A 20,414-nucleotide genomic window follows, 5' to 3' on the forward strand; every position below is an offset into this window, starting at 1 on the left:
AAAAGAATTATGAGTGGGGGTCACTAAGAGTCACAGTCTGAATGTTCCTCTATGAAACAGTAAATACTGTTATATGAAGGTCATTGGATATCACAGTATGCTAAGCAAAACTTATAAGTAACATGTAATTTACAAATTTACTTATTTTGTTTAAGACAGTGACTCTTTCTAGATTATTGGCCTAGGCCAACCTATCCAGTTAGGCATTTTATTTTTTTTGGGTTGGGGCATGCAGTAAACTTTAGTGATGGTATTCAAGAGAGTAGGGAGGACTCTTTAAAGAGAGGAAATTAATGTAGTATTCCATGTTCACAAAACACAGCCCTCCACCAATGGGAAGATAGACACATGAAATTGATATACACAGTATTGCTTGGTTGGGAAAATGCAGTTCTGATTTACATTTCAGCAAGAACCGACTTCAAAGTGTTATCCTCAGTTGAAGGAGATGAACACAAAGGCTGAGGGTCTCTTTTATAGGACAATACAAAACTAGGCAATTCTATAGTAACAGAATGTAGATTAGTGTTTTCTTGAATCTGAGGAGGGAATGAGCTTTTTATTATGATCACTGCACTCCTGATAATGAAAGTTAGGATCCAAGGATGTAGGAAATTAACTTATCCTATTTATGATTGACTTCCCTGATTCCCATCCTGATTATGTCTGCATGTTTACCTTTCTTGAATCTTTCCCATGTTCTGCTGTTTTGGTTGTTTTTTTTTTAATATGGAATATATATTTACCAATTTAAATTTATTTTGGGGTAGAGAATTGTGAGATGATATTGGGTAGATATAAGATCCTAAAATTTACTTCTACAGTTAAAGAAAGTTTCCAAGATTCATCATGGTGATTGATCAATAAACTCTATGAATATACAAAGTGATGGTGAAACTATGTGCTGTAAAAAATGAATAGTATGTCTTCTATGATGTTCTATTTTAGGACATGTGTCAAGGTTTCATTTAGTGTTACTCAATGTTCAGTGAATTCCAAACACTTGACCTGGAAAAGTGGCATGAGTGATAAAGTGTAATGTAATAGCTGACTCTTGCGAAACCATTTGCTCATATTCACCATTTGTGAATATGGCAGAGGTTTTTCGTATGATCATAAGGGACTCATGGCAAGAATCTTGGTAACAATAACCAGTGAAACAGAAGGTGGAACAAACATGCTTTGTTCCTTGTCTATATGTTATGTTCTCCTTGTTCACTTACATGACTTTTTATTTCTTTTTATAACCTATGACTGGCCCTACGTATGCTAGTATCAAGATACATTTGTTTGGAATCAACACGTCTGTGCAAAATGTCATGGCAACTAGGTATTGTTGTTGCCTTTATTACCTGATGATTTTCTCAAGAATCCGTATTTCCTTTGGCTCCCATGTCAGTAGCTCCTTCAATGGATTTGTTGGCACTTTAAATCATATCCCTCCTGTTGCCTCCCATACATTGCTTAGGCAATGTATATACACTTAGCTCTCTTAATCTCCCTCATAAGCAAACTCCCCAGCCCTTTAATCACCTCTGCTTCTCTTCTCTGAATCATTTCCAATGTGTTGACATCTTTCTGGCACAAAGGTGCCCACAGCCATATGCCTTTGGCTCCTACTCCCCTTGGCTTCCCACCAGAAATGGAACTTGGCTGACATCAGAACAGAAAGTAAGACATATTTATTTGATTTAGAGTCTGATTATGCTCACTTTTTGGGATAAGAGTTGATTACTAGTGATGGACTTGGCCTTGTGTTGGGATTCAGGACATGTTGGTGGTGATGCGGTTTATGTATGAAGAGCAATAGCTTGCAGCCTGTCTTATTCCTGAGAGTGCCCTTTTTCTAAAACAGATGAAGGCAGGAGCTTTGGGAAATGGTCCTATTTTAGATTTGCATCCCAAAGATTGTTTGTTTTTATTTCCATAGCCTAGATTTTGAATTCTAAATTAGCTTTCAATAATTCTCAAAATTGGTTGTTAGATCAACCATTAAGATTTCTATAGGGAGGGGATGCCTGTCATAGCATAAGCATCTGGGGGCAGATAGAAAATAGAAACTTTAGACATAATTTCTAACTCAACCCTTTAGAATATATGACAGAAGCTGTAAGAAAGTTGTACAGAACATAGAAAACATGTTTGGACATTTTTTATATGATGAACAGTATGATGCTAACTTTCTCTTCAGTGGGTCCTTTGGCTTTTACTGTTTGTGTGGAGGGATGTATCTTAATATTATTTTATTTCCACATAATTTTGGACTTTCATTTTTATATCATATTTAATATTCCATTTGAAAAATTAACTGTCTTTTATATGAAATATCATTTTGTTCCTACAAATTTCCAATGAAGAAAAATTTCAATATTTAACTTTGTAGTCAGTGATAGGTTTTGTTTGCTTATGATTCAAACAGTCATTGAATGCATACCTGATGATTCACATTTGTTAAGAGTTACTTCGAAAGAAGAAACATCATTTGAGGGATTGCCTCCATCAGGTTGGTCTGTTAGCTTGTCTATAGGATAATTTATTGATTACAGATTTGGGAATTTCACCATATTTATGGGCAGTATCATAACAGCATGAGAAATCCTGGGTAGCATAAAGAAAATGTCTGAGCAAGACAGGAAGCAGTGCTTCCCTGTGGACTCTGCTTCAGTTCCTGTCTCTATATTTCCTGCATTGAGTTCCTGTCCTTACTTCTTTAATTCTGGACTGTGACCTGGGCCAAATAAACATGTTTCTTTCCTACATTGTTTTTGGTCAACATTTTTACCACAGAACAGAAAAGTAAACAAACAAAAACCAACAATTAGAAAATTCTATACTACCTGTCATATTATATTAGACTGTGAAGTCAAATATGAATATCACCATAGAAATCCAGATATGAAGGCATGCACCTATTATTACAGCACTCATTTACAGAGCCAGGGGGATTGTATCCTATTTAAGGAAAGTCTAACTCTGTGATGAGTGCTACATAGAAAGATCCTATCATAAAACTAAGATCAAGCAAAATAATATTTATAATCATAGAGACATTATTTTCAGTAGAATAACACTGGCAACAGCCCAGGATACAATAAAAAAAGGATATTTGATATTATTCTTTCATTTTGACAATATCTGTTGTGAGTTGAGAACCAGTGTATCTCTAATAGCCAATGACAGAAGCTTCCGTATGTAGGATTGTGTGTGATTTAGGCCAGGAACGAATGTGTTCTTCATGTAATGTGGTGCAATTATTCACACTGGCAAGCTAAATCTTATCTCTGAAAGTGATACCAGGAGCACATATTGTGTTTGCTCATGTGGGATGTAATATTCTTGCCAGGGTACAAGGCAGATGTTCAGTCTTGAGTTGAAGAAAGCAAAGAAGAGATAGCTGTTAGTGACAAATTCACATCAAGTCCAACTGGAAGTGATGGGGTTTAGGCAGATGGACATTCTCTTGAGTGGGAGACATGGAAATATCTTTCAACAGCCATCAGAAAATCTGATGTCAGGGGCTAAGGCTATAAAGGGAAATGAATGAAGGAGTCAGCTACAAGGGACAATAAACATTGCCCTTTACTCCTTTAAGAACAGATGATAGGTCCTCAGAAGTCCACAGCCAGCCAGCAGCAAACTGTTCAAAGAGGAATCTCTTGGGCTTTGTGAATATAGCTTCAGTATTCTGAGCTATGTAAAAATGGCCCTTTAATTAACCTGGGAGCTTCCTTTGATTTTTCTCTTGCTATGAGAAAGACAATCCTGTGTTTAAGAGTTTTGATTTTTATTTTAATGTAAGGAACAATCCAGGGGTCTCTGACATCTGAAAGAAGCTCTTTGACCCTCTTTTCAGAAAACAAAGCTGATCTGACTCAGTTGCTCTAGCTTCTATCATCTCACTCTATGATATGATAAGAATGGTCTTTACTGAAGGTTTCAAATTCTCACAGAAGGGGACCATGTAAGAGGTATAGAGAGTGAAAACCATCCTAGCTATTCTATGTGGTAGTTCTCCACAGAAAATTATAAAATGATATAGGCTTTGGGAAAGTGCATGAGAATTGAGTAGTCTTCTGACCTGGTTATCACTACCATGATTCAACAGCCAGCTCTTATAAGCTACCCTGCAGCTAGTTGTTCTGCCAATGTTGAATGGTTTATTCAACATCAGAAAAACATCATTAACTCAACAAGAAAATATCACAGAGTCATTCAGCTTCCTGTATAAGTTCCCAAAGAAAATGGAATGTGAACCTATTCAGAAGAAATTTTTCATGAACCTATGGTCAAGTCTGAGATCTTCACATTCATCATTGCCAAAATGGGGACACCATTACTCATGATGCAATGTGGAAATGAGGCTGAAATGTGCTTCTAAATAGAAATCAGACAACATAGGCCATGCCACTGTGATCAGCCTTTGGTGCCCCATAGTCATTACATTATTTCAAACAAGTTCATGACATCCATTGTCATTGCTATCTAAGCAAGAAAGGAGACAAACATTTATGCAGAACTCTTCAAGCTTTAGTTCAAAAAGAAGATACATGACCCTACTGCTTTCAAAGACAATAGGTTATGAATCTTGGCATCCCAGTATTATTTTTGACTCAGTGTTGTCATCTATGAAATTAGATCATGAGAAAACAAATTCTCTGGTTGGCTGTCCCAGACTTGCCTAGTACCTAGCTCAGTGGAGCTGTTGCTCCTGTATTTTTTCTTGCTACCTACTCTCCTGTCAGTCACATCATATATTACCTATTTGAACAATTTATCAGGATAACTATTAAAAGTCTCTTTCCCTCTTCTTTCTTGAAGTATGGCTCGGGAACTTTTTAGATTATATTTAGTTTAGATTTTCTTGTTGTGAATGACACTGTGAGGAGATAGCATTGTCTTCTGACTGGGTTTATGTTTCTGCATCTCTTAGCTCTAAACTGCCCAAACAGCCCCACCTTCTTACATTCTGATTCAGTTGTCCTGATGGGTTCTACCATAAAGATCACCCAGTAGTGCTGCTGCCACAGGAATAACTGGTCAGAGGTCATGACTGAAGTGGGTCTTACTGCACCAACCTAACTCTTTCTCTGACAAAGTGAGGTCCTCTATTCCTCCCAAAGAATGTTTCCTTGTTTACCTGCAGGGTCAATGTTGATGCTGAGATTTACCAAGGCTATTCATCCAGTCCCTGCCTAGATCTACCCTTTAACTGATCCTGCCTAAACCATGTTTATAGTTGTGATTCAGAGACTGGACAGAAAATATGAAGGTGACATCTTGTGGCAAATTAGACACAGGAAAACTTTGATAAATCCTTATGACTGGTTTGTTGTGCCCCTTACCTGAGTGTCTTCTGGTTTAAGTTCTTAACAAAAACAAACACTGACAATAGTTTTCTCCTGGTCTATGACATTACTATTTATCCCTGAGCCTGTGGCATTGCACTGATAAAGGCTGAAATCTATGCAAAGCTATATTTTTCAGGGTCAGGCTGGACTATCTGAAGGATAAAGTCACAATAGAATAAACCATTCTCTCATCCTTTACTCCAGTATAGGACTCTCAGTAAAATTAATTGAAAATGACAAATATCTGCAAATTTATAAATTCTCTGTATTGCAGAGTATTTCACAGTTTACAAATTGCTTTCATGTGCAATACCTTATTTGAGCCACAAAAAAGTCCCTGTGTGGGGGTTTAATGTCCCCATTTTTCAGGTGAAGACAGTTTCAAATTGGTTTTTGTGATTTACCAAAGATCATTCAGAAATGGGAGTTTGAATCATCCCTAGTCTCTGATTATATATCTACCGTGTATTATAAAGCTTAAGCCAGGCACAATGAAAATATGCTTTTTAATTAAAAGGTGGAGTCAGTTAAAAGAGTGTTAATTAGAATTTTTCATTTTATATATCAATGTTACATTTTTCTGTTTGTGGTTATTACTTGATTTCTTCATTGTTACATACTTGGGAGATTGTCCAGATGTGAATATTGAATATGCAAAGACTCTAGCTTTGCCTAAATAGTAATGGATTACAAGCCTCAACTACAAATGAGTGACTCACAGAAGGAAAACAACATTTGACACTCTATGATTTGATAGAGTTAAAATACCAGCAATTTACAGGGCCTTGGTGGGGTGGGGGAACAAAACCTAGTTTGATCCCTTTAGATTTAGCCCAAAGAAACCAATGGATTGAAGATGCAGTAAGATTCTGAGATCCTCTACTAATAATGGAAGGAGTACTTTATGGGTATCCAGGTTGCTTGATATCAAGCCATACAGTTTTGTACTAACAAACACCATTCTGTGTTAGCACGGTGTGGCTTCTGCAAGTTGATTTAAGGCAGCAAGAAGTAACCTGTTTTAGTGAGGGACAAAGTGAAAGAGTCTAGAAATAGGAGCAAAAGAGGAAGAGGAGGCCAGACAGAGACAAATGCCTCTTTACCTTCTCTTTTTCCTTTGCTTCCCAAGAATTAGCCTTCCTTCCTAATCTTTGCTTTCTTTCTGCAAATGACAGTGTCTTATTGTACAAATTAGTATTTATAATTAAACACTAAAGTCTACCCCATTTCATTCTTTAAGGGTTAGATTAATACTCATCAGGAATTAAATTTAAATTTTGCCCACCAATTATTTTTTGTTCTTTCTTTTCTTTGTAAGATATAGTATCACTTTATATGCCTGGCTGGCCTAAAACTTTCAGTGTAGACCATATTCTGACCTCAAAGACACACAGATCTACATGACTTTACATTCTCAGGGCAGGAATTAAATGCATGTGCTACATCACTGGACTTCATGAATTTATTGAACCTTGTTCAAGTGGCAGAACTTTTATCTCTCTTGCTCTTTCTATGGAATATATATATATGAATATGATATAGAAATATCAAATAATTTAAATTTTATTGGATATTTTTTATTTGCACTTCAAATGTTATTTCCTTTCCTGGTTATATATATATATATTCCTTTCCTGAATATATATTCAAAATGAACAGTATGTGCCAGAAGGCCTCTTGCCCTCTTGGATCACTTGTCATCTCAACTACTATGTTATGAGGACACTGAATGCGACCATGAAGTGGTTTCTGAGATGAGAAACCAAAGACTCCTACCAACTGCTGTATGAGAAAGCCCTCTTAGAAGCACAACTTGAGCCCCAGTGAAGTTCTCATGTTACAACATTTTCCATAAACATGTAGGCTTCAGGCTCCCAAGTGACCATATAAACTCCATGAAATGAAGAGATTTTGAAATTCAAGTATCTTTAAAAAGCTTTACATAATCAGTCCATTATGTTGGAATCCTGCTTTAAAGTTATGGTTTGGGTATACAAAGCCATTACATTTAGTGTTTTCATTTCTATGACAGACAAAACAAAAGCATTGAATAATAGTTAATGTTTTCTGCTGAAAAATAATGAACTTGATGTAACTAAAAACAGAAAACTGCAGCTCTCAAGTGTTGTTCTCTAAATTGAATAAAATAGTCTTTCCAAAAGAGTCCCATGGTCAAAATTAGGGATAAATTAACCCTAATGGTCCCACCCAAAAATTATCGGTAATTGTTTACTATTTCTAGAATTTTTTATTTAAATTTTATTGGATATTTTTTATTTGCATTTGAAATGTTATTTCCTCTCCTGGTTTCCCATCCATAAGCCCCCTATCTCATACCCTTCCTTTCTTCTATAAGGGTGTTTCCCATCCCAAAACACCCCCTTTCCCACCTGCCCACCCTGACATTCCCCTACACAAGGGGACCCAGCTTTGACTGGAGAAAGAGCTTCTCCTCCCATTGGTGCCCAACAAGGCTATCAACTGCTACATATGCAGCTGGAGCCATGGGTCTGTCTGTGTGTAGTCTTTGGGTAGTCGTTTATTCCCTGGGAGCTCTGGTTGGTTGGTATGGCGCTTATGGGTTTGCAAGCCTCTTCAGCTCTATTAATCTCTTTTCTAATTCCTCAAATGGGGATTCCGTTCTCAGTTCAATGGTTGGCTGCTAGCATTCACCTAGGTATTTGTCATGCTCTGGCTAAGCCTCTCAGGGGATAGCTATATCAGGCTCCTGTCAGCATGGACTTCTTGGCATCAGCAATATTGTCTAATTTGGTGGCTGTATATATATGGGCTGGATCTCCAGGTGAGCCATGCTCTGAATGGCCATTCCTCCAGTCTCTGCTCCAAACATTGTCTCTGTATTTCTTCCTATGAATATTTTTGTTCCCATTTTAAGTAGGACTGAAGCATCTGCTCTTTGGTCATCCTTCTTGAGCTTCATGTGGTCAGTGGATGTATCTTGGCTAATTTTAGCTTTTGGGCTAATACCCACTTATCAGTGAGTACATACCATGTGTATTTGTGTGTGTGTGTGTGTGTGTGTGTGTTTGTGTGCGCGCACGCGCACGCATGCACATGTGCACACTTGAGATACCTCTCTCAGAATGATATTTATGAGTTCTACCCATTTGCCTATGAATTTCATGATATCATTGTTTATTATAGCTGAGTAGTACTCCATTGTGTAGATGTACCTCATTTTCTGTATCTATTCTTCTGCTGAAGGGCATCTGGGTTTTTTCCAGCTTCTGGCTATTATAAATAAGGCTGTTATGAACGTAGTGGAGCACGTGTCTTTGCTGTATGTTGGAGCACAATTTGGGCATATCCCCAGGAGTGGTATAGCTGGGTCCTCAGGTATGCAGTGTCCAGTTTTCTGAGGAACCTCCAGACTGATTTCAAGAGTGGTTGTACAAGCTTGCAATCCCACCAACCATGGAGACATGTTCCTCTTTCTTTACATCCTCGCCATCATCTGTTGTCCCCTGAGTTTTTGATCTTAGCCATTCTGACTAGCATGAGGAAGAATCTCAGGTTTGTTTTGATTTGTATTTCCCTGATGACTAAGGATGTTGGACATTTCTTTAAGTACTTCTCAGCTAAGAATTCCTTATTTAGCTTTGTACAGCATTTTTAATAGTGTTATTTGTCTCTCTGGAGTCTTCCTGCCTGATCTTTCCACAAGACTTTTAACATGAAGGGGTCTTGAATTTTGTCCAATGCTTTGTCAGCATCTAATGAGATAATAATGTTTTTTTTCCTTTGAGTTTGTTTACATAGTGGATTACATTGATGAATTTTCCATTTATTGAACCATCCTTGTATCACTGGGATGAAGCCTAATTTTATCAAGGTGGATAATTGTTTTGATATGTTCTTGGATTGGATACGAGAATTTTATTGAATATTTTTGTGTTGATATTCATAAGGGTCTGAAGTTCTCTTTCTTTTTTGGGTCTTTGTGTGGTTTAGGTATAAGCATAATTGTGGCTTCCTAGAAGGAATCGGGTAGTCCTCCTTCTGTTTCTATTTTCTAAAATAGTTTGGAGAGTATTGGTATGAGGTCTTCTATGAAGGTCTGATAGAATGCTATCCTAAACCCATCTGGTCCTATGGTTTTTTTTGAATGGGAGACTTTTAACAACTGCTTCTATTTCTTTAGGAGTTATGGGAATGTTTGGGTAATTTTTCTGATCATGATTTAATTTTGGCACCTGAAAACTTGTCTAGAAAATTATCCATTTCATCCACATTTTCCAGCTTTGTTGAATATAGGCTTTTGTAGTAGAATCTGATCATTTTCTGAATTTCCTCATATTCCGTTGTTATGTTTTCCATTTCAATTCTGAATTTGTTAATTTGAATACTCTGTGCCCTCTGGTTAGTCTGGCTAAAGGTTTATCTATCTTGTTGATTTTCTCAAAGAACCAGCTTAGGGTTTTGTTGATACTTTGTATAATTCTTTTGTTTCTACTTAGTTGATTTCAGGCCTGATTTTGATTATTTCCTGCTGTCTACTCCTCTTGGGTGTATTTACTTCCTTTAGATCTAGAGATTTTAGATGTGCTGTAAAGTTGCTAATGTATGTTCTCTCCAATATCTTTTTGGAGGCACTCAGAGCCATGAGTTTTCATCTTAGTACTGCTTCCATTGTATCCCATAAGTTTCATATAATGTGCTTTCATTTTCATTAAATTCAAAAATGTCTTTAATTTATTTCTTCCTTGACTAAGTTATCATTGAATAGAGCATTGTTCAACGTCCATGTATGTGCGGGTTTTCTGTCGTTTTGTTGTTAATTGAAGACCAGCCTCAGTCCATGATGATCTGATAGGATGCATGGGATTATTTCAATCTTCTTGCACATGTTGAGGGTGTTTTGTGATTGGTTATATAGTCAATTATGGGGAAAGTACCATGATGTGTTGAGAAGATACATTCTTTTATTTTAGGATGAAATGGTCTATAAATATCTCTTAAATCTATGTGGTTCATAACTTCTTCTAGTTTCTCTATGTCTCTGTTTAGTTTCTGTTTCCATGATCTATCCATTGATGAGAGTGAGTGCTGAAATCTCCCACTATTATTGTGTGAAATTCAATGTGTGCTTTGAGCTTTATTAAGTTTTCTTTTAATGTAGGTGCTCTTACATTTGGAGCATAGATATTCAGGATTGAGAGTTCATCTTGGTGGATTTTTCCTTTGATCAATATGAAGTGTTCTTCCTTATCTTTTTTTGATAACCTTTGCTTGAAAGTCGATTTTAATCATTTTTCTTTGTACCATTTGCTTGGAAAATTGTTTTGTAGCTTTTATCTCTGAGGTAGTGTCTGCCTTTTTCATTGGGTTGTGTTTCCTGTATGTAGCAAAATGCTGAGTCCTCTTTACATACCCACTCTCTTAGTCTATGTCTCTTTATTGGGGAAGTCAGTCCATTGACATTAAAAGATATTAAGGAATAGTGAATGTTATTTCCTGTTATTTTTGTTGTTAGAGTTGGAATTATGTTTGTGTTGCTCTCTTCTTTTTGTTTTGCTGCAAGGAGATTACCTTCTTGCTTTTGCTAGGGTGTAGTTTCTTACCTTGTGTTGGACTTTTTCATCTATTTTTCTTTGTAGGGATGGAATTGTAGAATGATATTGTGTAAATTTGGTTTTGTCATGGAATATCTTGGTTTCCTCAACAATGTTAATTGAGAGTTTTTCTGGATATTCAGTCTGGACTGGCATTTGTGGTCTCGTAGGGTCTGTATGACATCTGTCCAGGATCATCTGGCTTTCATAGTCTTTGGTAAGAAGTCTGGTGTAATTCTGATAGGTCTGCCTTTATATGTTCATTGACCTTTTTCCCTTAATGATTTTAATATTCTTTCTTTGTTTTGTGTGTTTGGTGTTTTGACTATTACGTGAAGGGAAGAATTTCTTTTCTTGTCCAATCTATTTGGAGTTCTGTAGGCTTCTTGTATGTTAAATGGCATCTCTTTTTTTAGGTTAGGGAAGTTTTCTTCTATAATTTTGTTGAAGATATTTACTGTCCCTTTAAGTTGGGAGTCTTCCCTCTCTTATATACCTATTATCCTTAGGTTTGATCTTCTCATTGTGTCCTGGATTTCCTGGATGTTTTGGTTTAGGAGCTTTGTGCATTTTACATTATCTTTTACAGTTGTGTTTGGTGTTTTCTATGGAATCTTCTGCCCCTAAGAGTCTGTATTCTATCTCTTGTATTCTGTTGGTGATCCTTACATCTATAACTTCTGATCTCTCTCCTAGGTTTTCTATAACCAGAGTTGCTTCCCTTTGTGCCTTCTTTATTATTTCTATTTCCATTTTTAATTCCTAGATGGTTTTGGTCAATTCCTTCCCCCATTTTGCTGTGTTTTTCTCTAATTATTTAAGGGAATTTTGTGTTTCCTCTTTAAGGACTTCTACTTGTTTACCTATGTTGTCCTGTATTTCTTTAAGGGAGTTATTTATGTCCTTCTTAAAGTCCTCTATCATCATCAAAGATGTGGTTTTAAATCCAAATCCTGTTGTGTTTAGATAGCTAGCATTTGCTTTTGTGGGAGAACAAGGCTCTCATAATGCCAAGCAGTCTTGGTTTCTGTTGCTTCCTCTGTGCTCTCCTCTCGCCATCAGGCTCTCTCTGGTGTTAGCTTGTTTTGCTGTCTCTGTCAGTGGCTTGTCCTCCTGTGAGCCTGTGTGTCAAACACTCTTGTAGACATGTTTTCTTTCAGCTGGATCTGGGAAAAGAGAGCTGCTCCTGGGTTTGTGAACCTAAAACCTCCAGCAAGTTTGCTTGGAGCAGAAGATTTGGTCTTACCTCTGCTCTCAGGTGTGTCAGAGCTCCAGGCAACTGGCTTTTGCTGTTGGAGCAGGCAAATCCAGAAGGTTCCTGGTGCTGACTGCTTCTAGGTTTCTGTATCCAGAGGGCACTAGACAGGTTCCTCTTGGGCCAGGAATGTGAGCAGAAATGGCAGTCTCTCCTGAGCTGTCAGGATTATCTAGAATTCTGAGAGTCTAGCTCTCTCTCTCTCTCTCTCTCTCTCTCTCTCTCTCTCTCTCGCATGGGATTTGAGTACAGAGAGAGCTGTGGTAGGGGTTCATCTCTGGGTGTAGGCAGAAACTGGACGTGTCCTGTCCCTGATGACTTCTCCCTTTTTGTGTCCTGAAGCTATCAGTTGGGTCCTTGAAGCAAAAGAGTTGGTCTCACCTCTGCTCTCAGGTGTGTTATCACTTCTGGTGACTGGCTTTAGGCTCTTGGTGTAGGCAGAAACTGAGGAGGGTCCTGCTGCTGACTGCTCCTATGTTCCTGTAGCCAGAGGGTACTAGGCAGGTTCTTCTTGGGCCAGGAATGTCCTAGAATTTTTTACAATTGTGTTACCTGATGTATATTTATAACTCAGATAGGAGTCTGGGATCATAATGTAAAATCACTTTGCTGTATTTACCTGAAAAAATAAGTTGATTTTAGTCAGTCCTATTTAGGAACTAGTCATCTATTTTCACTTTATTCTTTCTTATTAATTTCTTAATTGCAATATGTTACTATACTGCAAAGTGATTAAGAAAATTTTATTGTTACTACTATCAAATGTGGACTCTCTCCTAGGTCACTAGCAGTTTTGAGTCCATAATTATATCTATCTTTTATTTATCACTTTATAAGTGAGAACAACAGCTTTACCAATGTATACCCCAATTACACCCCATGTTGTTAAAAGCTGTGAATGCTTTAGTTTATTTTAACTCATGATAAAATAAAGATGCTGAGAAAACTAACTGGAATGAGAATTCTGAGTATGTGGAGAGACCCATCACAAAAATGTCTACTGTTGCCTTTGTGGAAGCACAGACTGGGGAGAGATTTTGGATGGATGCGGACTCAACTGCTGGTCTCAGTGGAAAGAGAGTACTAAGGTTAGAAGGTCAGAGGAAAACTGCCATATTTTATAGTAAAATATAGTGTACATTTTCTGCAGACCAAAAAGGAACATCTCATAGAGTCAAATTAAAGTCACAACTGTGCATTTTCTTCTCTGAACAACAAGAATGTTTTTACCCATCTAAAAGTAGTGGCCATCTTATTTCCAAGGAAGGTCAATTTGCTTATGTATATTCTCTAAAATTTAGACAGTTCAATTTTGAATTTTTATTTTTTATTTTATAAACAAAAATATCACAATGATGCCCAAACATAAAAAATTCAGTTCAACATTAAATTCGTTGAAATCAACATTAATTTAGTTCATATTAAACATTGTATGTACCACTTAAAGAAAGGCAGCTGAGCCAAGAAAGATATGTTAACTAATTAAGAAATGTGAAGGCGCTTCCTGGTTGCTGCCGCTGCAGAGAGCTCCTGGGCAGCACCCCATGAGCGAACCTGAGTCTCGGGACCACAGGTAAGACCAAATTTTCTGCTGCAAGAAAGCTGCCTGGTGAGCTTGGGACACACGGAAGCAGAATTTCTCTAGGACCGGGCACGTTCTGTGTTTACCGGAAGTCCCACACCCGCGGATCCCGGCCCGCAGCAGCTCTCTGCTCCCAGACCCGGTGAGAGAGAGACCCAACCGCCTGGTCAGGTGGGCACTCCTGAGGCTGCAGAGCGGAAGAGACCACCAACACTGCTCACCCCTGCCCACATCCCTGGCCCAAGAGGAAACTGTATAAGGCCTCTGGGCTCCCGTGGGGGAGGGCCCAGGAGCGGCAGGACCCCTGCCTGAGACACCGCCGGAACCTGAAGGAAACAGACCTGATAAACAGTTCTCTGCACCCAAATCCCGTGGGAGGGAGAGCTAAACCTTCAGAGAGGCAGACAAGCCTGGGAAACCAGAAGAGACTGCTCCCTACACACACATCTCGGATGCCAGAGGAAAAAGCCAAAGACCATCTGGAACCCTGGTGCACTGAAGCTCCCGGAAGGGGTGGCACAGGTCTTCCTGGTTGCTGCCGCTGCAGAGAGCCCCTGGGCAGCACCCCACGAGCGAACTTGAGCCTCGGGACCACAGGTAAGACCAAATTTTCTGCTGCAAGAAAGCTGCCTGGTGAACTCAAGACACAGGCCCACAGGAACAGCTGAAGACCTGTAGAGAGGAAAAACTACACGCCCGAAAGCAGAACACTCTGTCCCCATAACTGACTGAAAGAGAGGAAAACAGGTCTACAGCACTCCTGACACACAGGCTTATAGGACAGTCTAGCCACTGTCAGAAATAGCAGAACAAAGTAACACTAGAGATAATCTGATGGCGAGAGGCAAGCGCAGGAACCCAAGCAACAGAAACCAAGACTACATGCCATCATCGGAGCCCAATTCTCCCACCAAAACAAACATGGAATATCCAAACACACCAGAAAAGCAAGATCTACTTTCAAAATCATATTTGATCATGATGCTGGAGGACTTCAAGAAAGACATGAACACACTTAGGGAAACACAGGAAAACATTAATAAACAAGTAGAAGCCTACAGAGAGGAATCGCAAAAATCCCTGAAAGAATTCCAGGAAAACACAATCAAACAGTTGAAGGAATTAAAAATGGAAATAGAAGCAATCAAGAAAGAACACATGGAAAAAAATAAAAAAAAAAAAAGAAAGAACACATGGAAACAACACTGGATATAGAAAACCAAAAGAAGAGACAAGGAGCTGTAGATACAAGCTTCACCAACAGAATACAAGAGATGGAAGAGAGAATCTCAGGAGCAGAAGATTCCATAGAAATCATTGACTCAACTGTCAAAGATAATGTAAAGCGGAAAAAGCTACTGGTCCAAAACATACAGGAAATCCAGGACTCAATGAGAAGATCAAACCTAAGGATAATAGGTATAGAAGAGAGTGAAGACTCCCAGCTCAAAGGACCAGTAAATATCTTCAACAAAATCATAGAAGAAAACTTCCCTAACCTAAAAAAAGAGATACCCATAGACATACAAGAAGCCTACAGAACTCCAAATAGATTGGACCAGAAAAGAAACACCTCCCGTCACATAATTGTCAAAACACCAAACGCACAAAATAAAGAAAGAATATTAAAAGCAGTAAGGGAAAAAGGTCAAGTAACATATAAAGGGAGACCTATCAGAATCACACCAGACTTCTCGCCAGAAACTATGAAGGCCAGAAGATCCTGGACTGATGTCATACGGACCCTAAGAGAACACAAATGCCAGCCCAGGTTACTGTATCCAGCAAAACTCTCAATTAACATTGATGGAGAAACCAAGATATTCCATGACAAAACCAAATTTACACAATATCTTTCCACAAATCCAGCACTACAAAGGATAATAAATGGTAAAGCCCAACATAAGGAGGCAAGCTATACCCTAGAAGAAGCAAGAAACTAATCGTCTTGGCAACAAAACAAAGAGAATGAAAGCACACAAACATAACCTCACATCCAAATATGAATATAAAGGGAAACAATAATCACTATTCCTTAATATCTCTCAATATCAATGGCCTCAACTCCCCAATAAAAACACATAGATTAACAAACTGGATATGCAACGAGGACCCTGCATTCTGCTGCCTACAGGAAACACACCTCAGAGACAAAGACCGACACTACCTCAGAGTGAAAGGCAGGAAAACAACTTTCCAAGCAAATGGTCAGAAGAAGCAAGCTGGAGTAGCCATTCGAATATCAAATAAAATCAATTTCCAACTAAAAGTCATCAAAAAAGATAAGAAGGACACTTCATATTCATCAAAGGAAAAATCCACCAAGATGAACTCTCAATCCTAAATATCTATGCCCCAAATACAAGGGCACCTACATACGTAAAAGAAACCTTACTAAAGCTCAAAACACACATTGCACCTCACACAATAATAGTGGGAGATTTCAACACCCCACTCTCATCAATGGACAGATCATGGAAACAGAAATTAAACAGTGATGTCGACAGACTAAGAGAAGTCATGAGCCAAATGGACTTAACGGATATTTATAGAACATTCTATACTAAAGCAAAAGGATATACCTTCTTCTCAGCTCCTCATGGTACTTTCTCCAAAATTGACCATATAATTGGTCAAAAAATGGGCCTCAACAGGTACAGAAAGATAGAAATAATCCCATGCGTGCTATCAGACCACCACGGCCTAAAACTTGTCTTCAATAACAATAAGGGAAGAATGCCCACAAATACGTGGAAATTGAACAATGCTCTACTCAATGATAACCTGGTCAAGGAAGAAATAAAGAAAGAAATTAAAAACTTTTTAGAATTTAATGAAAATGAAGATACAACATACTCAAACTTATGGGACACAATGAAAGCTGTGCTAAGAGGAAAACTCATAGCGCTGAGTGCCTGCAGAAAGAAACAGGAAAGAGCATATGTCAGCAGCTTGACAGCACACCTAAAAGCTCTAGAACAAAAAGAAGCAAATACACCAAGGAGGAGTAGAAGGCAGGAAATAATCAAACTCAGAGCTGAAATCAACCAAGTAGAAACAAAAAGGACCATAGAAAGAATCAACAGAACCAAAAGTTGGTTCTTTGAGAAAATCAACAAGATAGATAAACCCTTAGCCAGACTAACGAGAGGACACAGAGAGTGCGTCCAAATTAACAAAATCAGAAATGAAAAGGGAGACATAACTACAGATTCAGAGGAAATTCAAAAAATCATCAGATCTTACGATAAAAACCTATATTCAACAAAATTTGAAAATCTTCAGGAAATGGACAATTTCCTAGACAGATACCAGGTACCGAAGTTAAATCAGGAACAGATAAACCAGTTAAACAACCCCATAACTCCTAAGGAAATAGAAGCAGTCATTAAAGGTCTCCCAACCAAAAAGAGCCCAGGTCCAGACGGGTTTAGTGCAGAATTCTATCAAACCTTCATAGAAGACCTCATACCAATATTATCCAAACTATTCCACAAAATTGAAACAGATGGAGCCCTACCGAATTCCTTCTACGAAGCCACAATTACTCTTATACCTAAACCACACAAAGACACTACAAAGAAAGAGAACTTCAGACCAATTTCCCTTAAGAATATCGACGCAAAAATACTCAATAAAATTCTGGCAAACCGAATTCAAGAGCACATCAAAACAATCATCCACCATGATCAAGTAGGCTTCATCCCAGGCATGCAGGGATGGTTTAATATACGGAAAACCATCAACGTGATCCATTATATAAACAAACTGAAAGAACAGAACCACATGATCATTTCATTAGATGCTGAGAAAGCATTTGACAAAATTCAACACCCCTTCATGATAAAAGTCCTGGAAAGAATAGGAATTCAAGGCCCATACCTAAACATAGTAAAAGCCATATACAGCAAACCAGTTGCTAACATTAAACTAAATGGAGAGAAACTTGAAGCAATCCCACTAAAATCAGGGACTAGACAAGGCTGCCCCCTCTCTCCCTACTTATTCAATATAGTTCTTGAAGTTCTAGCCAGAGCAATCAGACAACAAAAGGAGATCAAAGGGATACCGATCGGAAAAGAAGAGGTCAAAATATCACTATTTGCAGATGACATGATAGTATATTTAAGTGATCCCAAAAGTTCCACCAGAGAACTACTAAAGCTGATAAACAACTTCAGCAAAGTGGCTGGGTATAAAATTAACTCAAATAAATCAGTTGCCTTCCTCTATACAAAAGAGAAACAAGCCGAGAAAGAAATTAGGGAAACGACACCCTTCATAATAGATCCAAATAATATAAAGTACCTCGGTGTGACTTTAACCAAGCAAGTAAAAGATCTGTACAATAAGAACTTCAAGACACTGAGGAAAGAAATTGAAGAAGACCTCAGAAGATGGAAAGATCTCCCATGCTCATGGATTGGCAGGATTAATATAGTAAAAATGGCCATTTTACCAAAAGCAATCTACAGATTCAATGCAATCCCCATTAACATACCAATCCACTTCTTCAAAGAGTTAGACAGAACAATTTGCAAATTCATCTGGAATAACAAAAAACCCAGGATAGCTAAAGCTATCCTCAACAATAAAAGGACTTCAGGGGGAATCACTATCCCTGAACTCAAGCAGTATTACAGAGCAATAGTGATAAAAACTGCATGGTATTGGTACAGAGACAGACAGATAGACCAATGGAATAGAACTGAAGACCCAGAAATGAACCCACACACCTATGGTCACTTGATTTTTGACAAAGGAGCCAAAACCATCCAATGGAAAAAAGATAGCATTTTCAGCAAATGGTGCTGGTTCAACTGGAGGGCAACATGTAGAAGAATGCAGATCGATCCATGCTTATCACCCTGTACAAAGCTTAAGTCCAAGTGGATCAAGGACCTCCACATCAAACCAGATACACTCAAACTAATAGAAGAAAAACTAGGGAAACATCTGGAACACATGGGCACTGGAAAAAATTTCCTGAACAAAACACCAATGGCTTATGCTCTAAGATCAAGAATCGACAAATGGGATCTCATAAAACTGCAAAGCTTCTGTAAGGCAAAGGACACTGTGGTTAGGACAAAACGGCAACCAACAGATTGGGAAAAGATCTTTACCAATCCTACAACAGATAGAGGCCTTATATCCAAAATATACAAAGAACTCAAGAAGTTAGACCGCAGGGAAACAAATAACCCTATTAAAAAATGGGGTTCAGAGCTAAACAAAGAATTCACAGCTGAGGAATGCCGAATGGCTGAGAAACACCTAAAGAAATGTTCAACATCTTTAGTCATAAGGGAAATGCAAATCAAAACAACCCTAAGATTTCACCTCACACCAGTGCGATTGGCTAAGATCAAAAACTAGGTGACAGCAGATGCTGGCGAGGATGTGGAGAAAGAGGAACACTCCTCCATTGTTGGTGGGGTTGCAGACTGGTAAAACCATTCTGGAAATCAGTATGGAGGTTCCTCAGAAAATTGGACATTGAACTGCCTGAGGATCCAGCTATACCTCTCTTGGGCATATACCCAAAAGATGCCTCAACATATAAAAGAGACACGTGCTCCACTATGTTCATCGCAGCCTTATTTATAATAGCCAGAAAATGGAAAGAACCCAGATGCCCTTCAACAGAGGAATGGATACAGAAAATGTGGTACATCTACACAATGGAATATTACTCAGCTATCAAAAACAACGAGTTTATGAAATTCGTAGGCAAATGGTTGGAACTGGAAAATATCATCCTGAGTGAGCTAACCCAATCACAGAAAGACATACATGGTATGCACTCATTGATAAGTGGCTATTAGCCCAAATGCTTGAATTACCCTAGATCCCTAGAACAAACGAAACTCAAGACAGATGATCAAAATGTGAATGCTTCACTCCTTCTTTAAATGAGGAAAAAGAATACCCTTGGCAGGGAAGGGAGAGGCAAAGATTAAAACAGAGACTTAAGGAACACCCATTCAGAGCCTGCCCCACATGTGGCCCATACATATACAGCCACCCAATTAGACAAGATGGATGAAGCAAAGAAGTGCAGACCGACAGGAGCCGGATGTAGATCGCTCCTGAGAGACACAGCCAGAATACAGCAAATACAGAGGCGAATGCCAGCAGCAAACCACTGAACTGAGAATAGGTCCCCCGTTGAAGGAATCAGAGAAAGAACTGGAAGAGCTTGAAGGGGCTCGAGACCCCAAAAGTACAACAATGCCAAGCAACCAGAGCTTCCATGGACTAAGCCACTACCTAAAGGCTATACATGGACTGACCCTGGACTCTGACCCCATAGGTAGCAATGAATATCCTAGTAAGAGCACCAGTGGAAGGGGAAGCCCTGGGTCCTGCTAAGACTGAACCCCCAGTGAACTAGTCTATGGGGGGAGGGTGGCAATGGGGGGAGGGTTGGGAGGGGAACACCCATAAGGAAGGGGAGGGGGGAGGGGGATGTTTGCCCGGAAACCGGGAAAGGGAATAACACTCGAAATGTATATAAGAAATACTCAAGTTAATTAAAAAAAAAAAAAAGAAATGTGAAGGCAAACCTAATGATCTAATTGTGATCTCTAAGATCCATATAATGGAAAGAGATTACACAGCTATGAGTTTTCCCTTGAATTCTGTAATGCATT

The sequence above is a fragment of the Rattus norvegicus genome, chromosome 18, assembly GCF_021556685.1.
Source record: "Rattus norvegicus strain SHRSP/BbbUtx chromosome 18, alternate assembly SHRSP_T2T, whole genome shotgun sequence".
NCBI lineage: Eukaryota > Metazoa > Chordata > Mammalia > Rodentia > Muridae > Rattus > Rattus norvegicus.